Raw genomic sequence first — 6,406 nt, 5'->3', positions numbered from 1 at the left:
TCGTGAGGAAAGGGCAGCTTTGAGTCTTTGGGGACCAGCATGAGCGAGCTTCCCTCACACACCTTTTTTTGAAGCGCCCTCCGCAGCTTTGGAATGGAATTTCATGCAGTGTGTAATTTGAAGTAGACAGATGGCAGATTCAGTACTTTTCTCTAGATGACATCAACATTCTTTTCTTTTATAGACAGGACACCCATTTGGTGCTTGAAAAGACCCTGAGGCTGTTCTGCATCACTTTTTTTCTGAGGTTGTAAAGTGAGTGAAATGGATATAGAGCCCATGTGTGTCAGCTTTAAGGGCTTACGGCCATACCACTCTGAACACGCCCGATCTCATCTGATCTCAGAAGCTAAGCAGGGTCGGGCCTGGTTAGTACTTGGATGGGAGACTGCCTGGGAATACCAGGTGCTGTAAGCTTTTTTGTTTCTTTGTGAGGAAAGGGCAGCTTTGAGTCTTTGGGGACCAGCATGAGCGAGCTTCCCTCACACACCTTTTCTTGAAGTGCCCTCCGCAGCTGTGGAATGGAATGTCATGCAGTGTGTAATTTGAAGTAGACAGATGGCAGATGCAGTACTTTTCTCTAGATGACATCAACATTCTTTTCTTTGTATTGACTGGACAGCTATTTGGCGTGTGAAAAGACCGTGAGGCTTTTGCACATCACTTTTTTTCTGAGGTTTTAAAGTGAGTGAAATGGATATAGAGCCCATGTGTGTCAGAGTCAGGGGCATAGCTTAGCAAAACATAGCTTAGCAAAACAAACAGGAACAAAAAGCTGGAGGTGGTCAGAGCTCCAAGTTGGGACGCTGATATTAAAGTAGGAGATGAACACATCCAGGTTAGCCATCACTCTCAGAACCTGCTACTTTACCTCTTCAGAATGTAGCAGCATAGCATAGCTTCATCTCACCAGTTAGTGGCCCACTTTGATGTCTGGGATATGAGGTTAAAGGTTCTTTACAGCTCTGAATGAAGGGTTTATAAAGTGTTAACAATGCCATAAATAACACAAGCATTCAGTAATCCTTGATAAAAGGAGACTCACCATCAAGTTGGACAAGTTGAAGAACAAAAGGACTTCTCCACGATCACATTTATCCTCTCTCTCTCTCTGCGTGGACACAACAAATGAGCTGGTTCAGAGACACGAGGCAAAAAAAGCTGGATGAACTCTTCTTCATTCCAAAAATGACTTCACCCTTGAACACTGACGTCAGGTCATTTTATAGGGTCCTCCATTTTTTCATTTATGTGACGTTGCATATTGGGAAATAATTAATTATAAAAAAAATAATATATTTTGATGAAAACTATATTTGATCAGGAAAACTACATTGGGTCAAATAAATCCATCGTTAGTGACGGTGTTACTAATTTTAACTTTAGTGCTCTGGTGCTGATTGCCTCATTAAGATCTTCATGAAGAAATAAACTGAAATTTGTAAAAAAAAAATATTTTTTTTTTTACAGAGTTGGCAGTTTGAGCATTGAATCTTTCTTTGTGTTGAGAACAAACCCTCAAAGCCTTCATGTTTGAGTTTGCTTCACAGCTAACAGACAAAAACCTCTTAGCCTGGTTCTGGTAGTCCAGGTTTAAACACCAACACAAGGATTTTATGCTGATTTCTTCACATGAAGCTGAAATCTAGACTTCGAGTGTTCATGTGAGGTTACAGCTTCACACCTATTTAGTTTTCAACAAATATTAAGTCACTTTTATGCATTGAGCTCACTAACGAACTTTAGTCTCAGTAGCTGAATCTGTTAGGGGGAAGGCAGTGTGGACCGGCAGGAGCCTCCTACAAAATGCAATGGAGAGAAGAAGAAATCCTGAGGAGTCGCTATGAGATTGAAGTGTTAAAGACGTGGCTCCTTTGGTGGTGATAGGATTTGAGCTACTGACTCTATTTTTAGTTTATTTCAATGTTATTGCAAACATCAGCTTCTCACTTATCAGCTAGCAAGTAAACAACAGTATTGTTCACTGTGCTAGCTGAAGTAGACCGAGCGGTCAGTTGAGTCTTTATTTCCATGTGTGCTCATGGTAGCAGGGGTTTAGATTTCTAAATGTAACCCTTTTACCACCGGCTCCAATATTAAAACCCACCTTAGGCTTACAGGGAACACTTTAACTCATTTCAAATATCTTGTATGGTAAAAGTCCCATCTGGAATAATTCATATCAATCTAAGGCAATGTATGATTCTCACTCTAAAATATTCAACTGGAAGCTATGGGGAGAACACTTGACCTTTAAACTCTGCTGTAAAGCTTCAGTAACAACACACAAATTCAATGAAACAACACAAGATTTCAGTTTAGAAAATGTATTAAAGGCTTGCAGAAAAACACATTCAAACCTTGAATAAACAAGACTATAGAAAATAAAAAGAAGAACCCCGGGGTATATTGTTTTTGTCTCTCTTTCAACTGTCTAATTTTATTTCGAGTGCACTCTTGTTTACTTTCGTTGGCCCGCTTTAGTTGGAGCTCATGATGGAAACCTTTACCAGATCCCCCCGTGTGTCGGTGAAGTCAACAATACCGGACCGCAGCCGATGAATCCCTCGCTCGTTGTGGCAGCAACCGTCCCGCTCGCAGCAGCCCGCAGCAACAGACCTCCGTGACTCGGCAGCAGCGGCACATCCTCCGGCTCCGTCGGCAACCACGACCCGTCCTCCGACTCCGTCGGCAGCAGTGACGCGTCCTCCGTTAACGACTCTCTCCCGAGGCGACTATCCGAAGCTCCTGTCCCGTCCTTGCAGCGGCGTCTCCCTTCAGCGTGGACAGCGTTAGCCTAGCTCCCGCTAGCTTCTGTAACTGGACTTGCCTGGTGCTCAAAACACAATCGGTGGCGGAGAATCCGACTCACGCACTCCGATCACGTCGGTCAATTACAGTTCACAGTCCGTTACCGATAAAAACTCCTCTCCGACGACACACAGTCTCGAAACTCCGATAACGTTACGCCATTACACATGCTCCTTCTTCCTCGCGCGCGTTTCTCCCGGAAGTGTAAACACTAAAGGTCATGAACTCACGCACGTAACCTAACGTAATAGAATTACTTTAACATTTCTGAAAGACATTCACACCCCATGAAATGATTTTTTTTTAAGTTACTAATTTTAAACAAATTTTATACATTTTAATATCTTCTTCATAACAAATACTAATTTATGTAAATTTTAGCTTAACCATGAACTGGCATTTTCTTCTTAACTTATTCCTATGAAAATCATGAAATAAATACCACTGATTTATCGGAGTATTACATAAACCTCGGATTAAATTAAAGCTGCAGTCAGCGTTGTTTGGGCCTGAGCCTCCTCCCGCCCACCGGGGCCGAGCAGCAGGGGTCGTCCTGAATCCAGTGATGAATTTTATGAAAGTCTTGGGACTTGTACACTGCAAGCAATTGCTGTATGTTGGCCCTGCGATGGACTGTCGAACTGTCCAGGGTGAACCCCGCCTCTCGCCCGTTGATGCTGGGATAGTCTCCAGCCCCCCCGCGACCCTTAATAGTAAGGAATAAGCGGAAGACAACCATGGACGATAAAGCCTTAAGTAGCGAGTAAGGCGATTGTTAAAGGTACCTGAAGCTGGTAGACTTTAGCTGAAGTTAATGCTAATGCTACCTGACATTCTTGCTAGTTTATGAACTTTAATGGCAGGAGAATAAAGGGAACTATGTTCTTTTTCTGTACTGCATCAAACATGGAGGTGAGTTTACTCTCATTTTGTGTATAAAATACTATCACAACATACAGACACAAGGTTTGATGAAACTTCACTATTTGTGGACATTTATTTTAATATATTTTTTCTTTTTGGGGGGGGGGGTGAATGTCCTGTATTATTTTGTTTAATTTGTGCTTTTCTTTCCTGATAGTTCATGGTAGCATTATCAGCTTTAGTCAGTAGAGGGCAGTATGCCCCCTATTGTTGTTTAGTTTGATGTGTCAAATTAATTTGACCTTGTCTGCTGCCTCTTGCAGGTTTCAACTTGAATGAGAAAGTTTTTTATTATCCACCAGTAGCGGCTGGCTCATAGGGGGCGCTGGGGCGCCGCCCCACCAGATGTGGAGAGGAAAATCTCTACATGTATTTATACATATATATGTGCATATGTTTACAATTTTTAGCGTCAATGTCAGCCTTACTTAATTGTGTGTGCCTACATGCAATATGGGTCATTTAAACAACATTTACGCCAACTGACTCATTCAATTAATAGTGAATTTACTCTGATAGACTGTATGGTTGCTAGGGAAAAATAATGAATAATTGGCCAATCAACATCGCCAAATTTAACGGCGTAGGGGCGCTGGAAAAGTCGCCCCTACGCCAACGTAAAATGCGTGAAGGTTTGGATTGCTAAAGCTAGCTGAGGAGCCCGCGATATTCTTTTTGCGTAGTGAGATTCCCAGATTTCCGATGCCCTACGAAAAAAAATACCGCGAGAAGTGAGTGAGAGAGAAAATGGCGACAACAACTATCGAAGTTCAAGAGCAGCAGTTTCCACCGAATTCGGTGAGATCCCTTTTAAATTTCCCTTTTGCGAGGAGGACCATGGCGGAAAAAATCCGCGTTAAGGAGCTGGGACCGGACAAGCCTGAAATCAACATCCAGCAACAGTCCAAGGAAAAGGCTAAATCCTACAACAGGACTTTTTGCCGGAGCTGGTTTCAGCGCAAGCCGTGGCTGACGGGTTGTGGAGCAGCCAACGCACTTTTTTGCTTCCCCTGCATCCCTTTCAGGAGTGACCGGTGTGATTCAGCATGGACACAGACAGGAATCACTGACCTAAAGCACCTCTCCGAGCGGATTAAGAAACACGAAAGAGCGAAAATTCACATGGAAAACTGCGTGAAGCTAGCGGTTCTTGGGAAGATTAGCATAGCAACGCAGCTCGATGACAGTCACCGCATCGCTGTAAGGAAGCACAATGATGAGGTAGATAAGAACCGTAACATCTTATCTAAGATAATTAACTGTTAAATTCTGTGGTGCTTTTGAACTGGCTCTGCGGGGACATGACGAAAGTGATACCTCTGACAACGCTGGAATATTCAGAGGTCCAGTTGACTTGATGGCATCCATTGATCGGGACTTGAGGGAGCACCTTGAAAATGCAACCGTTTTTAAAGGCACCTCGAAGACAGTACAGAACAAGCTCCTGGACTGTATGCTGGCAGTTTTGAGAGAACAGATCCTGGATGAAGTTAAATCGGCAGACTTTTTAGCGATCCAGGCTGATGAAACTACTGACGTTTCAACACAGTGTCAGTTAGTCTTAGTTCTGAGATACATTGACGACCGCCACAATATTCAAGAGCGGTTCTTTGAATTTTTGAAACTGCCCAACACCTGTGCGGATGCAATAGCCAGTGCCTTATTGGAGAGGCTGCACAGCATCCTTTCTGAGGGACAAGAAAAGAAGCTGATTGCCCAGGCCTGTGATGGGGCAGCTGTGATGAGGGGTGCCAAAGGAGGAGTGCAGCGAAAGGTACAAGACATCTATCCAAACGCTCACTATGTTCACTGCTATGCCCATCAGTTAAACCTGATACTGCAGCAAGCAACCTCCCACATCCCTCAGATCAGTCACTTTTTTTCTGACATGGGGGGATTTGCTTCTTTTTTCTCTAAGTCAAGCAAGAGAACTGCAGTGCTTGATGAGATGGTTGCGCACCGACTTCCAAGTGCATCATCAACACGTTGGAACTTCAACAGTCGTGTTAACACAGTTTATGAGCACAAGAAGGATCTGGTGAATTGCTTTCAGGCTATCCGAACAGTGAAGGGTTTGATAGCCAGACAAAGAGAGAAGCTGGTGGCTATGTGAGAATGCTGGAAGATGAAACTTTTTGTTTTTTACTGGCCCTGTTCCACAAAATCATGCCACATGTGGACATCCTTTACAACCAGCTGCAGAAGAGAAACATTGATGCTGTCTACATGGCAGGAGTCACCCAGACATTCATTGACCACATGCAGGCTATCAGGTATGCTAAATTAATTAATTTGTAGTCTAACCTAAATTTCTCTGTATATGTAGACTTAAATGCTTATATATCATCTTATTTAAAGCATTGATTTATCTGTATAATATAACTGACAGTAATGACATCCACCTTTGGTTTTGTTAATGTATCCCTAACCAGTTTTTAGAACTTACTCATGAAGCTTATGTGTTGGGTCAGGGAGGATGTGCCTACTCTGGCTGAGGATGAGGAGTTCAGGGGACCTGCTCAGGAGCCACCCGCAAAGAGACGCAGAACCTTGGGAGAAGACACACTGCACCATTTGGCACTGGAGGTAAGAACTTGCTTCTTAGTGTGATTTGAATCACATTATTAAATAAAATCAAAATAAGATGTTGGCCATATGATACAGTGGTCCA

At 43.1% G+C, this 6,406-nt stretch overlaps 1 non-coding gene across 1 annotated transcript; it reads left to right on the top strand.

Annotated features, from left to right (window-relative positions):
* The first annotated feature begins 298 nt into the window (after positions 1-298).
* On the top strand, positions 299-417 carry LOC147264665 (5S ribosomal RNA). Its single transcript, XR_015113410.1, has one exon. It is a non-coding gene; the product is annotated as a 5S ribosomal RNA (ribosomal RNA).
* The last annotated feature ends 5,989 nt before the right edge of the window (positions 418-6,406 follow it).

This window comes from Aulostomus chinensis, chromosome 4 (genome assembly GCF_037954235.1).
Source record: "Aulostomus chinensis isolate RoL2024-O1b breed Wild chromosome 4, RoL_Achi_v1.0, whole genome shotgun sequence".
Lineage (NCBI taxonomy): Eukaryota > Metazoa > Chordata > Actinopteri > Syngnathiformes > Aulostomidae > Aulostomus > Aulostomus chinensis.
The sequence above is the reverse complement of the archived record's forward strand: the minus strand, read 5'-3'. Positions and strand labels throughout refer to the sequence as shown.